The following is a 21,501-nucleotide window of genomic DNA, read 5'->3' as shown; positions in this document are numbered from 1 at the left end:
TACTATCGATTCCAATTAAAATTTCATGCATTGTCTTGAATTGTATCTGGTTTTTTTTTCCTATAGCTTTTAAAAAATCACCCTTTAGTTATCGTAGGACAGAACAGTGTCGAAGAGTGGCATAGACGCCAAAGTAAACCAAAGGCAAACATGCTTAAGCTCATTTCGGTTCTTTCGAAAGAATGAATTGTAGCAAAATTGGCATTTGATATAGTTCGACCAGGAGACGAGTCACCAACAACAAAGGCCATGAAGAGGAATGAAAAGCTTGCAGAGGATGCTAAGCAGGAGAACAACAGGTGTGAATGTAGTTCTTTAAAAATGTTGCACAAAATCTTATCCTTGCTTAGAAGTATAGCTGGCCTTCGAAAATGACGGTACCCAGGCGCCTATATCACCAGTTTTTTTTAACAAAAGCATTTGGGTGCAGTGCTGCTGTTTTCAACAACTATCAACTATTGTTCTTGTTTATTTATAAGCTAAAATTAAATTGTATGGTTATAATTTACAATTTAAAGGATTACTGATTCGACACAGCATTTTAAACGTTTAATAGGCGTTTTTCTTTTTAAAGCGTTCTAGAACGTTCTCGATGAGGATGTTCTTAGAGTTTAAAAACTGCTTTCAGAGCGTTTTTTAAAGTTCTGTTTAGAGCTTAAAAGAATATGTTGAGAGGTCGAAACAAGATTTCAACCTTTTAAGCGTTTTTTTTTAATAAATTTATTTCAGCTTCAATACACTTTTGAGCTTGAATAAAAACATTTTGTATACATATAAAACAACATAGTCGAAATAAATTTTCCATCAAAATAAGCATCTGACCGATAAACGATCTGAAGAAAAAAACTCTTTTTTTCAAAAAAAATATCTTATAGTACTTTTTTAGAAAATATTTTGTGTAAGTAACCTCTCATATCGTACTAGAAATCCAGCTAAAGACGAGTAGACAAACCCCTCAGGGAATGGCGGTATTTCGTTACTCTGACCATTTTCTGCCCATGTGTCACACGAAAAATTTCAATTTGATAGGAGGGATTTCGCTACGCGGTCCAATTCACTAAATAACTAATTTTGAGCGAACCTGGTCAGCAAACTTAAAAAAACTAAGGTCTCTTTTTTTATTTAATTAATCAGGTATGTACTCGTAAGTTAGATTCCTTTACTTCTAAGGATTAAATTAACAAAAAACGGTTTTTTGTAAACAGCGAAAATTAAACCCAATGGTGACTTAAGAAAAAGGCTTAGAAAACAGAATAAAACGTCAGACTCAGAAAGCAAAAACATAACAATTCGAAAACCTTGGGAAAGTTCACGAAGAACAAAAGAACAAAGGTCGCGGGTCCCTCAATCTCGGGAGACAAAGAAATCGACTGAACGTCTATCGGGTTAAATTTTGGGTCTTTATAGCCAACCACAAATTACAAGTAAAGGTAGAAAAAAACACAAAACTCATTCAACAAAAAAAATATACTTTGCTTCATCTTTTCCTCTCTTCTCAATCACGCCTTCCACAAAATTTGTATGTTTGTTTTTTTGTTTTCAATTTTAATTTCGTTATCATCCACCACAAAGCTAACACGATTCTTCTCTTTTGTTTTCTCCAAAAATGTTTCACTACTTTTTCTTTTCGACCTCACTCTTCTTAGCTTCTCTAAAAAAGTGCCATATTCATGGTGAACTTCTCTCATCCAAGAGGCCACGACAAGTATGCCATCCTACTCTGACCTTTTGTTATGATCTGGTTTTCTGTTTGGGCCTAACTGCGACACCCGGCTTTTTCGCTGGGGTGCATGCCGATTTCAAAAACCAGTCAAACCTTTGTGCTCTATTTCACATTGGTGATTTGAACACTAACCTTAGCTTAATGGACGAGTTCATTTCTTATCCGTCGAATCCAATTGGTCTAAAAAGTAAACAAACCATTTTTGAGAGTTCGCGAATAAAATCCCCCAGCCCAAACCGGCCCAGTTTAATAACTTGAGGAAAGCGTTCTGGTAATTAGGAACCTTGGCATTTTTCAACCAAGATTGGGAGGCAGAATCCGATAGTTCGCAATTTAGACTATAAACCCTTAGACTTCCGTGCAGACAATTTTAGGAGAAAGGAAAAACACATCGCAAGGTGACCTTACTTAGTATTCCATAACTTTACGCATTAAGCCATACTAATTTTAGGTTGGTGTGCAAATTATAGAAAGGATGCACACTTTCGTTTTCTCCTTGTGTGGACCACCTGTCACACACTCAATAGACCGTCTTCGTAACTCATCCGTCACACAATTATGTATTTTGCGACCGCCCGTCACAAATTTCTAAAGTGAATGAAAATATGGACCCTCTGTCACACAACCGCATTACTACTGAAATCTATTTTGTTTGCTTTTCCAAAATACAATAAGAGCGGGTCACTGACTAAAAGGATATGAGATAGGCTAGTGAAACTTGTTGTGGTAAATTTTACCCATCTCTTGTTCAATAGAAAAGCAGGATTGATTTTTTAGTCTAAAAACAAATTCAAAACAAAATCGAGGGGTTAAATTCTCTCAATTCTATAGCTGAGCTGCGTAAGTTTGTTTCGCGATCGGATTGATTTGTTTTTTGAACATTTTAAAATATGTTGAAATGTCAATTGTATTTTTAAGACAATCGATTAAAAATGACTTAGAGAGTGACTTTAAGGACCTTAAATTGCAGACATTTTATCTAGGGCTCAATCCCATTTCATTGCTATAAGATTAAAAGGATTAAAAGGAAAGGCACTTTGGTGATCTGGATATCTTGTAATGATACGTTGCTCTACAGTTACTGCAAAACTATTGGATACATCATGGTTTATGTGGCAACAGCAACAAATAACCACCAAGTTAAAACCTATCTCGTGCGACCCAAAAGGAAGCTCAACTTAGGACTCGAATGGCTTCGTTTGATTATACTCAACTTAGCTAGGAGATAGGAATGGGCGTCAACACAATTCAAGCATCATACAAATTGAACGATGTACAACTTTAAGACATACAAAAAGAAGCTTACAGATAGATGGTATCCGCAAATTTTATCCGCAAGAATATATCGCACATATTTTTTTCACACAAATATTTGTAAACTCTTTTGGCAACTTGAAAGCAAGATAATGCCAACTCAGGTGCTGTGTCTAGGCTACATTTCCAAGACATAAGCCATATTAGTTGATATAATTGAGAATGCGTGCTTGAAAAACTTACCAATTCCTGTATCCGAATTGAGTAATGGAACGGAAAAGAATAATGAAATACATATTCTGTATGAAAGTCTAAAACACGATCGTACATGTGGGGGTACACATCGTACATATTTCATATTTATATTTCACAAATTTGTGAAGAAATTTGTCATATTTTCATCTCCCGTTTAAAACGATCAATTTTACTTTAGCGTCCATAGATACCACACTTCTGTTCACACTGGTGTGGAAATGTGTGCGTTGGAGCGGGCACCGATTTTCGGTAATTTTGATTTTTCTGTGTCGATGTCTCGATCGGTGTGATATGTATGAAAATGCGACTTTTACTGATGAGTTGCCTCTGAATCGTTGTTCAGTGCAGTAAGTCGCAAGTTGTTTCAACAAAAGCTTCATGCTTGAACGTCAGTTATTCTTTTTTCCTCTGGTGTGTCGTTTGTGCATAAAGGAAATATATTATCTAGAGCCCCGACCGGTACCCGTCCTGCCTGAAACACCCTCAAATTCCATTTGAGGTGAACTCTCCTAAATTCGCTATCGGTGAATACATGTGAGTGATGGAAAAAAAATCAAAATGACGGATTGGGCTACAAAAACAACTTATGGAATTTTTGTGACCTGTCAAAAATGTCAATTCCACAATTTAAATTTAAAAAAAAAATAAAACAAAACAATGTGTTTGGGATTTTAAGAGTAAGTTTCTTTTAAATTTGTTCGATGCTAAACATAATTTAATACTTTTCAGAGCAAAACCTTTATTATGAATACAAGTTCACTTTAATAAATAAAAAGTAAGTGAAATTGCAGGATTAATTACTGCACCTTCTCTCATAATACGAGAGAGCACAACTACCAGGAATTCATTGGATCATTTCATTCATCACCTCGGCCTGGGTCTCCTTTCGCGTTCGCGTCCTACTAATGAGGAATCCTATGTGCTGGCAGTCCTTTTTATGTTCTAAATCTAAATCATCAATCTGAGATCTAAATTATCGTGGATTGTTAGTGGTGTTCTTCAGGAGGTGAAATCAGACTGGTTGATGCTTGATAAACAATCTTTTGTGAAACAACATTTAAATGGGTAAATCAATTAAAATTCGTTTTGGATTTTAAATAAATTTTCTTTTGGTGGTAATATCTGTCCTTGATGTAGTAGGTGTTATTTTCAGAACCATCTAAGAACAGCCATCGGAATCTTCATCATCGTCCTTTTCGCTTCTTTACATCTTCGAGTATGATTTTATCCTTTTCCTCTGTGATCCCTTTAAGACCTCTACTGCGCCTACGCCAACGTGTACACTTTAATGAGATGTGTTTAAGCTCCCTCCAATTCGTGCCTAGTGACGCTGATTTCACCTCCACTGTCCTGCGTCATGTGCTTCTCGATCTTCCAGCACTTCTTCCTTCTTGTGTGAGTGGATTCCACTGCATTGCTTGGCCTGCAATGCAGGTGTTACCTTTTTGCAACGGTTGTCCATTCCATTGACACTTACGTCTTCGTATTAAAGATTCTATAGGTTCCTGACCTGTCCTTCTATGAAGGACCTCATTTTATATGCGGTTTGACCAGAAAATCTTTAAGATGTTACGAAGACATCTATTCACGAATGCTTGCAGCTTTCTTGTTATGGCTGAAGTAACCTTCCAAGTTCTGCACCCATAAAGAAGCACATGTTCGACATTTGTGCGATACAGTCTTAGCTTTGTTCTTAAGCTGATAGAGTTATTTCTCCAAATTTTTGACAGCATACCGAACGTCGCTTTTGCTTTGCCCATGCGGCAGATGACGTCTTTTTCTGTTCCGCCTCTATGGAAATGATGCTTTTACGGTACCGAGCATCAGCTCTCCACTTTTTCCACCGTTTGCGATAAAATAAATTTGTGAGAATGGTCGGGTTCGGAAACTGATCATTTTATTTTTGTCGGAATCAATTTTCAGCCCCATAACTTATGCTTCTCTCTCCACACTTGGTGTCATTGGATGGAGATCCATAATCCTATGTGAGAGTAACCAAACATCGTTTGGATCATCCATTGGATCCCTCAGCTACCTGGCAAAGCTGAGCGCAGTACATCGCTTATTACCAACAAAAAGAATATTGGCGACAGAATACTGCCTTGTCTGACTCCGTTTCGGATTTCAAAATCATCTGACAACCTACCATCGTGCAGAACTTGGATCCATCATACGAGTATGTTGCTTTAATAATAGCAGTTAGTTTTTCTGGAATGCCTCGCCTCCACAAAGCTAACCAGATATACTCCCTGTTAACGCTATCAATGGCCTTCTCGAAGTCGATAAACAGCAGGTGTAGTGGTGATCGATATTCAACACACTGTTCAACAATGATCCACAGGGTGTTGATATAATCAATACAGGGGGATCCAGAGCGGAATCCTTTGGCGTTCTTAAGTGCTTTAGTTGTGGCAACGATCTCAAGCTTAATGGGAGGTACGGTGCGGATTTGGGGATTAGTTTCTTCAGGCGCTTTAGACGGTATCGGTTGCGCGTTGTTTGCAAACGCTCGAGGAAAAGTGTTCTTTCCACCATGATGTAGTTGCGCTTGTCGCGGCGCACAATGCTGTGAACCTCTCTCTCTTTCATGCGATACAAGAACTCCAGCTCGTTTCTTTCTTCCCCTTGTGCAGCAGTTATTCGAGCCCTTAACTGTTTGTGTTCGTTGATCTTTGCCCAAGATTCTTCTGAAAGCAAAGTGTTGTTGCTTCCTTCTTTTCGACCGACTATTCTGTCAGCACTTGAAATGAAAACATTTTTCACAGTGTTCCGATGTCGTCATGTACTGTGCCGCTGATTGTTCTCATTTCGTGTGACAGATGGTCCCTAAATTGTTGGCGGGTCGTGAGTCCTTCAGTCTGGCGATGTTGAATTTTGGGGCTCGTGTTATTCCGTTGGATCTTCGAACTGTAGCTGTAAGAAATCTTAGGGTTGCTATCATTAAGTGGTGGTCACGTGCAAGTCCCATATCGACCCCTCTTCTGTTTCGTACATCCAAGAGACTGCTCCTAAAGCGTCGACTAATCGTGAAGTGGTCAATTTGTTTGGAAGACACTTGCCTGTCCTTCGACACCCAGCTAAGTTCACCACATAGATTTTTTCCCCGCTATTGAGCAAGATGGGCACAAAATTCCATATCAACTACATTCATAATGGCTTGGTCCCATAAGAAATGCACGGGACAACAAACACGTGCTTATCCTTATGGACCTTCTCAATCCTCTTAGATTGTAGACCGAAAGAGAACAAACCCATTAAGTCTGGACCCTAGATATATTTCCTATATGCGTGTGTGGCAGAATGCCATACCGGGTTTCTCTTTCTATGGGTCGGTTAAGGTTTAGCATTAAATATAAAAATATACTTTTATTTTAATGGAAATTTTCGATAAAATTTCAGCCATCTTGTCTTTGTTATATATCTATGGAGTCTGGTCAAAACAACATAAGTCCAAAATCTTAGTTTTGAGAAAAACGCGTTTAAAAGTTCAAATTTTTTTTCTAAATCCCGTTGTTGTTATTTCAGAAATATTTTGATGCAATATATCTAGGAATGATGATATTTATATACACTGTCGGACAAAATAAAGTGCAAAGTCAAATTCTTATTCTTATTTGTTTATTTTTGGAATGTTTTAATTCATTTTCAGTCGAACAAACAATTAATTTTTAATCTTAAGCCTATTTTATGATTTTCTAAGTAGTAATGAAAGGTTATATACAAAATTAAAGTAGGAAATGAAAAGATATCACAGCATCATGAACACATAAAGAAGACAAAATAAAGTGTAAATTCAAAAAAATAAACAATAAAATATCAAAAATTCAAAAAAAAACATTACTAATGTAAAAAACTTAATAGCTAGTGGCTCCTCCTTTATTCTGTATGACTGCTGCAAGACGTTTGGGCATGCTATACACCAAATTTTTTAAGATGTCAGCTGGAATATTCTCCCATTCATATTGTAAGCTTTCCCAAAACGATGTCAAATTTCGACGCTCATTAAATGGAATTCTGTCGTCTAAAATGGCCCAAAGGTGTTCAATGGGGTTAAGGTCTGGGGATTGTGGTGGCCATTCTAGTACGTCAATATTGTTTTCGGAAAAAAACTCCTTGGCTACTCTGCTCGTATGTTTGGGGTCGTTGTCTTGTTGTAAAATATAATTTTCCAAAGACATTTTACGAGCAGAAGTAGGTAAGTTTTCCCTTACAATATTGACGTAACTAGCGCCCGTCATTTTGGTGTCGATTTTGACGATATTTCCGACGCCACTGAAGGTGAAACAACCCCAGACCATAACCGACCCACCTCCATGTTTGACGGTTTTTTGAATACACCTTTGGCTGAGTCTTTCGTTTGGCTTGCACCAAACGCGCTTTCTGGCTTTTGAGTTTTTGAGTTCAAATTTGGACTCATCTGACCAAATAACACTTTCCCAGAATGATTACGGCTTTGACAAAAACTTTCTAGCAAAAGCTAGTCTTTTTCGAATATTGACTGCTCGAAGCAGTGGCTTTTTCTTTGCAAAATAGTTTTTTAAACCGCTTTCATGGAGTCGCCTTTGAACCGTCCTTTGAGAAATGTTTAACTGGAGGTCTTCATTAATATTTCTGGCTGATGATAAGGGGTTTCTTCTAGCCTCAAGCTTGATCCTGCGGTCATCAACTGCTGTGGTCTTCCTCTTTCTTCCGCAAGAACTCTTAAAACTGGCAACAGTTCCTCGTTTAACGAAGTTAAGGCAGATTTTTCTTGCTCCAGAAATTGATATTCCGTATTTTTCTGCCAGTTCATGGAATGTCAACCCATGTTGACGGTCCAAAACTAGCAATTCCTTCACTTCCAGCGTCAGCGGTTTCATCCTAAAGTCTTTCACATATTAATTGAAAATATTCACTCAAATAATTATAAATTTATATTAATGCTTCTACCTTTGAATATCTCTTCGATTTGTAGTTTTTTTCTTAAAAATTATTATTTTCTTATCAATAAATAAGAGAAAAAACAGAAACTGCACTTTATTTTGTCGCGTTTCAGCTTCATGTGTTTCAATATTCAAGCAATTCATAACACATAGACAAAGCAATTAACGGGATAGTTTTTACAGATCGTCAATAAATGACATTATGTGACGTCAGATCATGAAAAAGAGCGATAAATGATCTTTACTCTTAAATAACAGTGATAAGAAAAAGAGAAAACTAATTTTGCACTTTAATTTGTCCGACAGTGTAAATATAATGTTTTTATTTCAAATCTATGTTTGTACATATGTTTTAAGGGAGATATGTTGTTTTGACCAAGCGGATTGTTCATTTCATTTTAAATTGGTGGAGATAATTTCCTGTATTGAAATAAATTTTGTAGACTTAGATACTTTTTTAACAAATAAATTTATTTCACAGCAATAAAAATAATAGCAAAAACAACAACAAAGTAATTACAAAGCTTGAATATAGTTTAAAAAACATAAAATAGGAATTCTAAGGTAAATTATAGTGTTTTTGTTGATACAACTAATTTCCTTCATCAGATGAATCAACTAGATCATAGTCTTTGTCTTCTACCGTCTCCTTTGACTTCAATTTTTTATAGAAATCATGGAAAATTGTTGGAATTAGTGGTAAAAGGGAAATTATGTCATTTTTTTTTTCTTCAGATATCGGTGGCGGTACCACATTTTCCAAAACAAAGTTCGACGAATTTTTTCCTCTTCGTTTGAAACTAACACGTCGAAAATCCGTTTCTTCATTTAATGTTGTCTTAAAAAACATTATTCCTGGATCTGATTTCAAATATCTTATCCATTTGATTGTTTGGAAACCAAACATATTCCCGTCTTCGTCTTTTTTGCGGACAACAAACCCCGCTTTGGCTTTCAATAAGTTTGAAAAATTCCAAACTTCTTCCGGCTTCAATTCATGAACCAAGAATTTTTGCTTTTTCCCACATGATTTCACAAGCTGAAACCAATCATAAGGATGGTATATTTCGGAGTTAGCATATTTCTTTTTTTTTTCGATGATAGCGTGATCAATATCGCATTCCATATGCGTGTGACAAGGAACTAAAAATTTATGCTCAGCTATCTCTATTCCAATTGTGGATGTTTGCATGGACAGTAGAAACATTGCAACAACTATTGTGTTTTTATTTTGCCCTCCACACGTGTCTGAATAAAACTTAACTGATTTGATTGTTGTTGGAAGATTTTTAAGATGCAGAAAAAGACACGAAGCTATTTCATTCGCCCCTCTTCCTGCAATTCCTTCATGCCACATATAATTTTTCGATGTTCCATCTGACAGGTCATGTATGGTAAGATTAAATGTCCAAAGCTGCCTTTTATAAAAGGCAACTGATGTAGACAAGCTTGGTGTTGGAAGGCATTGTTGCAAATCGAAGACAAAACAAGCCTTCGTTCGGTCTTCTTGAGCTTCAATCTTGTCTCTTTTTTTCATTTTATATGCCATATCTGCCTCCTCATGATGGCTTTCCAGCAACATTTTAAGATGGTCTAATTCATCACTCTTTTCTTCCAATGCAACCTTAATTTTCATTTGTAAGGTATCACAGGTGTTACATGTATCCTGTTTGGGTCTTTTAAAAGTAAATTTCATTTTATGAAATTCTCTCTCGTAAATTGTCCTTGATACATATTTTTCTTGTTCTGTGTCTTTATACAAGGCGAACATTTTTGCCAGAGATAAATTTGCTGGTAAAATAAGATTATCGTTTGTCCTTCGTGTGTAGTGGCTCTCATATGAAGGAAAGGACTTTATGTGATCCTTAACTGACTCAATCACATCATCTGAGGTCTTATTCGGTGGAGTGTGGCAACCGCGTTGATCTGCATGCACAATTCCAGTAACAGATGATAGTTTCTTTTGCAGCACAGTTCTTATGAAGGAGTCAGTTTCATCGAGAGTTGCCTTGAAACAGTTTTTGCATACCCGTTCTCGTTTTCCATTAATTTCGAAGAAATAAAAAAAAGACCATGTTTTGTTTTTAGGATTTGATGTTGGAGTTGAGCGACTGCGTTTCTTACTATCTTGGTTAATTAAATTTCCAACAAAGGATGCTCTTGCATCATGAGAGCCAAGGGACCAATAGTCATCGAAAATATTTTGTTGTATGCTAGGTATTACAATTTTATTACAACCGTTGCGACAATCTCCCAACATTCTTGATACTCGTGCACGCTTAGCAATATTTTTGGCAGTAGTATATGATTTACCTGTGTTTCGATTTAGTTTACGTTGGCGTCGAATAGATCGTTTCCATGGTTTACGTTCCACGTTACTTGTTTCCTCTTGATTTACTGTGTCATTATCATTTTGCGATTCCAGATCTTCCTCATTGTGAATCTCACCAACTGCTTCTGATTGCGGTAAAAAATTTGGATCCGCCACGCTATCATCAGAAAAATCAAGTAATTCCATCAATTCCGATTGGATGTCTGGCACTGATGATGAATCTTAAAAAAAAAAAAACCTTTTACAAATCCTTCCTTTAAATTTAAAATCTTCACCCCTTACCTGCTGAAGACGTCCTTATTGTTTTGTTCCAGTTCTGATGGGGATGTCGATGTGCTATAATTTTATTGAAAAGGAAACATTTTTAGAGAAAATATACATACATACATAACTCCTCTCTATTAATTCGTTATTACAAAATTAATTTTTATAAATATTACTTACCCGATCGAGCTAATTCTACAAGCATTTTGGCTCTGCTATGCATTTTTGTTCTTTTTATAATTTTTTTTAATTGCACTTCACAATAAAATATTTCACTCTGAAAAAAATGATTGACTGCACCACAAGACTTTACCTACTCTTCAATGAAACAAAACTAATCATGTTTTCCACGCAAATCGCGAAGCAAAACTGCCTACCTACTATGATTAATTTTTGAAAATAAACCGTGTGTTACAGAACCGCCAGTATTTTATGTAACGACAAAAAAGCGAAGAAGATTTAGTTGGAGTTATGTTGTTTTGACCACATTGTTATTTAGAAAACAGAACATTTTTGTTTGGTTAAAACAATATAAGTGAAGTTAAGCCGTTTTGACCAAACACAATTTTAAATAAGAAATGTAAGTGCGATTAGGACCATCGAATATCTTTTCAATCGTTTTAGATGGACTTACACTGTTAAGACCAAACGAAAGTAGACTTTTTTTCTTACAGTTCTGTATACTTAACTCAAATTTGACAAAAATGGACTTATGCCGTTTTGACCAGACTCCATAGATATTTCGAGTTTAAAAATCGAAGTTTGAGAAGCTGTTTTTTATGTATCTTTTTTTTTATTTTTGAAAATTTAAGTGATAGCTCTTCAACCGCTTTCAAGGTATTGAAAAGAGGTTCTTAAGAGTTCAGAACCATAAAATAGATACAAATAGCCCGTTGTGAGCTGTACAATAGTAAAAAAATGTAAACATATCAATTTAAGAGCGTTTTTTTGGAGAAACGTTGACTCATAAATAAGAATAGCAGTTTCCTTACTCTATTGCATTGTATTTACTTTGATACAAGTTGGGTTAATAAGGCTGCAATTTTCAACCACATGAGACATGAAAAACTATGCTTTTCATGTACGCGTCCTGATGGACATATTTAATGTCCATCTCTGGACAGGACGTGAAATATTACCAGACAAGCAGGTGAATTGTGTACAAAGTTGGAAGTACATCGGTATAAACATACAAATGGTCAACAACCACAATCTGAAGAAACAACCGCAATAAATAATTGTGTCCAATCTAGATATAAAAACATTACTGCTATACGAGTACAAATGCTCGATGTAGCCTTTACTGAGTTCTTCTTCTGTGACTACGATACAATTGGATACTTTGTAGCCATCATCATCATTCAGTGGATATTATTTTTTTCCTTTTTTGGTTGGTTTGGTTGGTCGTCCTGCGATGCATGGAGCATGGTCCTCCTTGTACGTATGTGAATGACCATTGTATTCATAAAATAGCTCTGCTGTGCTGCAAAAGGTTGGGATAAGTGATAAGGATAACATTTGCCATTCACGACATAAGCTGCCACTATACACCATACACTAGGATTCTGACAGGGCCCGGGGGAAGGGACAGGGGTAGGCCAAGTGTATTTAGGAATCCTGCGAATAAATATTATCGTCACAGCTTCAATCACGAACACGATATTTTGTGTTAAACACAGTTCACGGGCATTTGTTACAGTTGCACTAGAACGTGCATAGTGACAAATGTGCGGTTATATGATACCTGAAAATGCAAATACATATTTATGTACGAAATTGCAAAACGACTGGAACTGAAACTGAAAGGAAGATAATTGGAACTAAAAGTATTTCCAAATGGCACGCGATTTTGGTATTAGTGTGTGCGAAAAGGATATGATTCGACTGTTGTTATGGAGTGTGCTTGAGTTATCTTCTCTATAAAGGATTTAATAATTATGTAGGCAGGTTTATTTTGAAAGAAAAAGTGATTTGTTGACAATGTAAAGCGACAATGTATATTGTATATGTATGTTTTAAATTCAGGGCTAAATGTTTTTATTTTGTTTTGTTTATTTGCTAAATTATCTGGAAAACAGTGGAACAATAAATCATAAACAATTGAATGACTAACATTGTTAAAATTATTTGCATATATAGCTTTCATATAAAGCATACAATGCACTGGCAAGGCCGGTGTGAGAAACCTTTTACATAAAACCATTCCTAATTTGAAGCCATCGAACATTGCCTAAATGGTGTTAAATCTTTATCTTCCCATTTTGAATATTTCATCTCCTTCGAACAATTTCAAACTCCAGTGGGAAATATCTAGGGTTCTTTATCGATCCCAAACTAATCTGGCAAGTAAACATTGAAGGATGGGTTAAGAAGGCCTACATAACCTCTTACGACTGTAGAAAAACTTTTGGTACAATGTGCGGAATTCAATTGTCCTATTTTGTCTAATGGATCCACTGTGTGGTGGTCTGCGCTTGGCAAGAAAAAAAACTTCCGGAACCTGAGAAGGTTTAAAAAATAGCTAGGGGCCCCTCGATCCTGACCAACAGATGCCTTAGTTGTTATTTTTCACATCCAGCCCTCTAGGCTTATAGAGTCAAGCTGTTGGTTTTGCAGACGGATTTTTACTACAGACACCGACTACGGCACCCCTGCCTTGAATCTCAGTAAAGATTTTAAAGTCATCTTTTCTGCCAGAAACGATTGGGAAGATATCCAGCCTCAACATCAGTCCAAGTCACTATTATTTTGGTTTTTGGTCATGGTTTCATTGATGGAAATGATCGGCTGATAAATTTGCCTGGCAAGGGTTGGCCTTTATAGCTATTTTGTGTAGAGGGGAAATATTCCTCTCGGAACTATGAAGGTCAAAATTTTCTCATTATTTCTGACGGAATCAAACCGCAAGTGGAACAGTCTAATGGAGAGTTCCATAGCCAGGAAGATACGGCCTACCTCGTTAATTGGTCAAACAGCTCATCTGTCCATAACCTAGCCCAAAACGTAACTATTAAAAAATAAATTAGATGGCGCAACAGTAAGTTGAGAACTAGGTTCTAGCGAATTACGACTCTCAACCATTCCTTTGTAAGAGTAATGTTGTCAGGAATGGAGGGGACCTACAGTTTTGAGCTGAATCCAAACAGCTTATTTAAAAAAAGCACTTTTTACAAGAATTACTCTTGGAGAATTTGTAAATCCTCGCAAGAGGCAGTACCCGTGAAAATAACTTTAGATGGCACAGGCAGTGATCGAACTTAGACCTCTAGCATGACAGTCTAACGCACCAGAATCATGCCACGTTACTGTTGCTATAGCAGTTTCAGGAACGCATCTTCACATCCTTAAAGAAGACTTACGAAATGACAATTCTTTGGGTTGATCGGTGTGTGGTCTTATTTTCTAGGAAATATAAAATTCAATTTGTCAAGAAATTCAATTAAAATTCTCAGACGAGGCTAAGTACCTGGGTCTTGTCTTAGATAAAAAACTAAATTTTAAACAAACCGTAAAGGAAAGAGTCAAAAAAGCTACTGTAGCTCTTTTATTGCAAAAAAGCTATTGGTAACAAATGGGGCTTAAAACCCAGGAACACGCATTGGCTATACACATCGGTAATCAGACCGATTTAAGTATACGGTGTGGCAGCATGGTAGACTAAATATTTAAAATCCAACAAACAAATACCTGCAAGCTCTGCTATTCGCCTCAAAGCTTCGTCGCAGTGGACTGACAACTACATTGGCCACTCCCTTATTCTTAGGTTCTTAGAACCAATTCCAAAGCCCACAGACCACACCATCCCCCAATTTCAATTCGACAGAAATTTACAGATGTCTATACCCCCCAGATCTTTTTGGGAGGATAGGATATTCCTGGAAGATGAGTCAATACATTTCTATACAGATGGACTCTGAACGACTGAAATTAAGTCTCTCATTTCTCCTTCCCAATCATTGTAGCGTGTTTCAGGCGGAACTTTTGGCGATAAAGAAAGTCTTGTGCTGGCTTAAAGAAAACGCGATATTGAAATCTAATATCCGTATTTTCTCAGATAGCAAGGCCGATATCAAATCTCTGAACTCTGTCTCTACAAACTCTATAACAGTCCATACCTCTCGATCATCTCTAATGGAGATGGTACAACAGTGCCGGGCCATAGAGAGATTCCAGGTAACTGTAAGGCAGATGAAGTCGCCAGAAACGGTACAGTACAGCCCACGTTTGGCAAGTACTGGCGTTCCAATCGCTACTTGTAAACTGCTGCTAATGCAAGACGCTGGCGCCGTGAGGAGGGCAAGCACCAGGTGGAACAACATTACCACGTGTCAAGTCACAAAAAACATCTGGCCAACACTTTATTTAAAACGTTCAAGGTGCTTGCTCTCTTTAAGCAGATCGCATATAAGCTCGATAATAGGTGTCATAACCGGACACTGTCTAATAGGAAAGCACGCCACGAGACTAGGCGTATTCTCAAATGACTTTTGCAGAAGTTGTATGGACGAGGAAGGGGAGGAAACAGTTCTTCATATTCTCTGCACATGCCCTGCTCTGGCTCGAAAACGCAAGAATTACCTAGGAGAATTCTTTTTTAAAGATCCTAACGATCTTAATTCTATCAGCATAATCAGCCTCCCACGTTTCGTAAGGGACTCAAACTGGTTCCATTGAGCTTAGGAGGAAGCCTCAAGATTCATGTGGTATCACAATGGGCCATTAAACTGGCCTAAGTGTGTCCGTTTCCATCTTGGACAGCTATTTGGTTTGGCCAAACAAATTGTTTCGAAACTCATTTCTTGAAAGGCAAAGTTCACATTATATACAACCTAGGACATAAACACTGGCTTAATGTTTACGAAATGGCAAAGGTGATTGAAATATGTTATGAGATTTTCTTCGATATTATTTTCAAAACTATTGTTGCGGCTTATCAGTAAAATTCCAAATTTTTAGCTTGTTAATTTTCTTTATTAAAGAACTTATAAATAGTTCTTTAAATTTCTGAAAAATATATAAATTATATTCAATGAAATTAAAATTGTAATTATAATATAGCTACGTTTTAGTCTTTTTGCTAGGAGCGCAGATTTTAAAAGAAAGATTTGAAGGTTAAGTTCAAATGTGTGAATTAAATTACTTCGTAAATAGCGATAGCATTACAAATATACATACATATATGTTCTATAGCAACAGCTATAGTTTTATTGGGTGTTGGTAAATAAATATATATAAAGTTTGTTTTTGTTTAAATAACGATTTTTTTAAAACTGTGTTGGGGTTTGACATTCCTTTAAATGTATGACACTTTTTGATCAAATGTTCTTAGAAATTATTAATGTTAATTATTAACTAATAATTAATAGGGAATTGAAAACCAATAACTTAACTGCCAATATAGTTTCACACTTATTCAGCACTTAAAAACGGATATACTTAATTTAAATATATACTTTTTGTAGACAATTTGCCAGCCGATAAAAACTAGTCTAACCTTGTTGCATACTATCTGCCTTCAAGGTCCTATATGCTAGGGGAGTATGGAAGGGAAGGTTCAATTCTGAATTGTACGAGGTCTATCAAGATTGGGATGTAATGCGTGGAGCAAAAACACGACATTTAGCAAAAATGGACAACATCTTTCCAGCCAAAAAAAGATGCGACCCACACTGATAACTTCCCATGCCGTATGTCAATTTGTCTTGCTTAAAAGTTTGTTTATATGTACTTGTATCAATTTTTACTAAATTTGCGTACTATTTTTTGTAGATTTTATTTTTTATGAAAAAACGGACTATTGGATTTTTATATAAAAATTACTGAATATCGAAAACAATATTTTCTGTGAAATAAAATAAGTTTGAAGCCAATATTTTTAATTTTTGAAAAGCTATTTGAGTCGAAAGCAAATTTTTACCAAGTTTCAGCATTGTTTTTTTTTTACAGTTTTATTTTTTGTAAAAAAACGTTAACTGAACGTTAACAAAAATATTTTTTGAAAGATAAAAGTAGTTTAAAGCCAATATCTACAATTTTTGAAAAGATATTTAAGTCAAAAATCAATTTTTACCAACTTTTATACATTTTTTTTAGGTATTTATTTTTTGTAAAAAAAACTGTCAGTTCGATTTTTCTCAAAATTTGTCCTAATGTTGAAAACAATATTTCTTATAAGTAAAAATTAGCTGGAAACTATTATTATTTTTACCAACTTTAGTTAATTTTTTATCTGTTTTTAATTTTTGGATATTTAAACTGTCAATTCGATTTTTTTTTAAATTTTACTGAATGTTGACAACAATATTTTTCGAAGGATAAAAGTAAATGAAAGCCAATTTCTCAAAGTTTTGAAAAGATATTCGAGTCGAAAATCAATTTTTACCAACTTTTATTTATTTTTTTTTGGTTTTTATTTTTTGTATAAAACAGTTAATTCGATTTTTCTCAACATTTTTCAGAAAGTTGAAAACAATATTTCTTATAAGATAAAATAAGTTTGAAGCATAAATTCCAAGTTTTTGAAAAGATATTTGAATCGATATTCAAGTTTTACCAACTTTGAGTAAAGTTTTTTTAGATTTATATTTTTTATAAAAAAAAACTGTTAATTCGATTTTGCTCAAAATCAGATGTCAAAAACATTATTCTTCGTTGCACAAAACTGTTTTGAAGAGGAAATCATATTTAAGTCGTAAAATTTTGGAAGTGGCAAATTTTTTTTCAGTTTTTTTGTGATTTACAAAAAAAACCGTACCAAAATGTTCACCTTTTTTTAAACTGCTATGGTAAAAAAAACCACCCACGCAATTTTCTTGAGAGCCCTTTCTGCATCTTTCTGCCTTATTATCTGTATAACAAAATTTATTTGTAATAGATATCTCTTCTGGTTCTTGAGCTATGGAGGACGAAAAAAACGTCGTACACACGCTCGCACAGACATCTTTCTAAAAATCTTTTATTTCGACTCTAGGGACCTTGAAACGTCGAGAAATGTCAAAATTTTCAATTTGACAAATCGGTCCCATTACAATAACTTGATATGGGAAGTTAAAAATCTTTGAATTCCAGGTTCGAGACGACGACGAAGACCGAACCTCCGATACAGGAATGCAGCGATTATTGCTCCAAGAGTACTTGGTCTCAACGCAATCTTAAGCTGAGATCATCCATGGATCGGGAGCCGGATAAGCTTGTCATAGTTGAACAAAATTTTTCGTAAATGTAAAATAAAAAAATCCATCATTGTTTTTGAAGAAGTAAGTCCAATTACACCCCCAGAGCACAGAGCGCACCAAACAAAAACTATTTGTTAATGTAATGGCCCTGTTTAGTAACAAACCCACTGCCTGTTATTCAAGCACTCCTTCGACATATCTAGGACGTTGTGAATGGCCAGTTGACTTCCGAAATTGTGTAAGCTGTACTTTATATGGATGTACAGGGTCCGGCAAAAAATATCTCATGTTTTAAAAGGCAATGACAAATAAATAACTAATTTAGCACACAAATTTTATTGAATTTTTAAATTAAATTCTATGCCATTTTACATTTAATAAAATAATAACTTAGTTTTAATCATTATATCCGTTAAATATTGTCTCTATTATTAATACATTTACGAAGCCTTCCCGGAATTTTTCCATTGCTCGTCGAGTCATTTGTGGTAGACTTGGGCCTTTAAATGTCCCCAAATGCATATGAAGATGTGTGTGCAAAATTCGTCTTACACTCCTATCATAAAATCCAAGGGTAGCTGCATGTTTAAGTACTCGGAAATTGTAGACGTACTTACACGTGCCATATTATCCGGCGTTCTTTCGTTTAAAGGTCGGCCAGATGATTTTCTTTTTAGCGCAGAACCCGTTGCTCTAAAGTTTGATAACCTTAAATTGTTTTTCTATCCGGAACACAATCATGTCGTCCAACTTGAAATCGAATGCGAAATTCTCGCTGAGGAGTAATCGCAGAACCACCATTACGGATATATTCCTCTACGACAAATGCGCGATGCTCACCGTGCCACGCTATTATGATTACTAAAGACAGCACGTAGACCTTTATCTATCTATAACCGTAACACCATTTTATCTATAAATAGCTTTAAATATAAACTTCTAAAAATACGGGATGCTTTTTGCCGGACCCTGTATGTAGGTGTAGATCAAAATCCAAATTACGCCATAATGTGCAGTAATACATTCCTAATTCCTGAGAACGACTAGGAATCGCCACGATAGTTTAGCGATCCATTTTCGTAAATGTCAGACTTTCAACTGACAAAACAAATGTTTGACAACTTATTTTGACAGATGGCGAATTCCCACCCTATACTTTTGAACCCGCACAATGAATAACACCTTATATCACATATAGTTTGTTTTCTGGATAAGAAGTAAACTTCATTGCTACCTAATTTAATTAATTTGTGTAAGCCTTATAATCACCACAAAATCCTGTGCACCTACACAATCATAAAATATAGACGATATAGAAGGTACACATTATTTTCATAAATATATGTTTTACATAAATAATAAGACAAAAACAAACAAAATAATATATGCAGTCTAACTAATATGAATTTCGAACATATAAATTTAAATTAATTTCCTCAATTCCTCTTCAAAGACCTAAGAAAGCGAGAAAAAGTTTAGCAATCACTTTTCATCCACACAAAAGGGTTATACACCTACCTCTAGACCTATACTGTTCTGTCTATACGTCCTTTCTCAAATTTTCCTCTTCTTATCCTTAGGCGGTTCGTATTCATTTCCTGCTTAAAGTACGAAATCCCAAATGGAAACATAACACACAAAAAATACGAAACAAAGCAAAACAAATGAGAAACTTAAGAAAAAAAATATGCTTTCCTCTATTTGGGCATTTAGCAGACCATTTTCACATCTTTATTCAAGAAAGTGTTCTACTTTTTACCCAGCAGCAGTAAAAAAGGACACAAGGACAGAAAAGAGTCTCGCACCTGGTTTACCTGTATAAGCAAGCATAGGTTGTATAAAATATATAAATAAACCAGGTGTTGTGCCTAACCTATAGCTCTTTACTTCCGCTTTACCTACCGGTTTTCTTATTCCTTGAAGTGGGCTAAGAAAAAAATCACAAATAAGACATTTAGAAGATAGGTTAGGGCAGGTGTAGAGTAGAGGCCTTCATGGAGCTGGAGGGTTGAAATTAATTGTCTGACAAACCGAACCCACTTTTAAATCAAAAAGGATCTATTAGGAGTGAGCATGTATGGTGTTTCATATTAATGTGGATACGACACTATAATACTCCCACGTTCCACATCCTACATATCCGTTATACATACCTCCCCAACTATACAACTAACAAGAACCCAAGAATAAATTGTTTTCGGTTTTGTCATTTGGCTGTTTTTGTCAGTTCGGAAACGGGGCTGGCGGCGGCGTCGTTGTCGCGTCATGTCGCGTCTTAACCGTGTTTGCCACGATGCCAAACCATACCTACTTGTTAAAGGGTAAGAATTTCCGTCTCATTAAAACCTCTCACTGACTAGGGAAGGATAAGGGAGGTGAACGCGAGTTATACAAAACTACCAATATCGAATATATTCGATGGAAAAGGTAGTAAAGGGCATTATCCTTGTTATATATAATCACAGAGGTGTTAACAAAATAATAATTGATAGCACTTTACTCTTACAGGGTAGTGACACGTTAACATCAAAAACAAAAACAACAACAACAGTTACGTTAGAGTGGTTAGGGACAACTATTCTAACAAAACATTGCTTAATTTGTTTGCCTTCATGAATCTTAGCTCAATAATGGGAGCTTGTACATATAGTTGGTTATATCGTGTGTAAAGGATAGCCGCAGATAGGATGTCAAGGGTTAGTTGGATAAGAACAAGTATCTAGTGTAGTGTAGTGAACTCAGGTGACATATTCTGGTAGTATAAGATAAACGACAATCCTTAAAGCGACTTGCTTATGCGAATGTCGGGAATATGAGGAAAGTATGCAAACATCAAAGCACGAGCCTATTGCTATAAAGGTAATATGAGGTAAAACCAGAAAGCACTGCGATAAAATCGCAATTTATGGGTAATTTTCGTAATTTCTTAAAAGTGAAAATCCTTGATGTTTTTTTCTTGTTAATTAAAAGTTTATTAAAATGTATGGCAATACTAGCTGGTATCCCCGATTTCATCTGTTTGTAGGATAAGTACTTTGAGAAGTTTATTATCTTCTGTATGTTTAGTTTTCAAATTTCTCACACAGTCAACACTAAACTTCAATTTTATTCCAGGCTCATAAGTAATTAAGCCCCTTGTATAAGCAAACTCTTGACAGTTTAATCAAAACAAAATAGTTATGCTTATAAGTTCTACAGAACAACAATGAAACCAACTGACATCAGAACTTTAACAGTTACACAACAAGGACCAATACAGAGTCCAAAAACTGTTTGATAAGGAATGTTTTAAAGCTCTTCACAAATCTTTTGTACTTCAAAGAGTCGCATGCAGTATTTTCTGCAAATAGACTGTCCTTTTATTATAAAAAGCTTCTGAGTAATAACTCAAACCAAGTCTATCTGAATGCAGAACCATCAATCATCGATTAAAAAAAAGCAAAACAACTGTTCAATAATATCTTCTCAAATGTTGACATCCCGTGCTATTCGAAAAAGTCCTTAATGTTACTAAAGAACCAAAAGGTGCTTTGGATATTGCTGAAAATTGTCGAGACATACGTAAGTAAAATACTC

Source organism: Eupeodes corollae, chromosome 1 (genome assembly GCF_945859685.1).
Source record: "Eupeodes corollae chromosome 1, idEupCoro1.1, whole genome shotgun sequence".
NCBI lineage: Eukaryota > Metazoa > Arthropoda > Insecta > Diptera > Syrphidae > Eupeodes > Eupeodes corollae.
The sequence above is the reverse complement of the archived record's forward strand: the minus strand, read 5'-3'. Positions refer to the sequence as shown.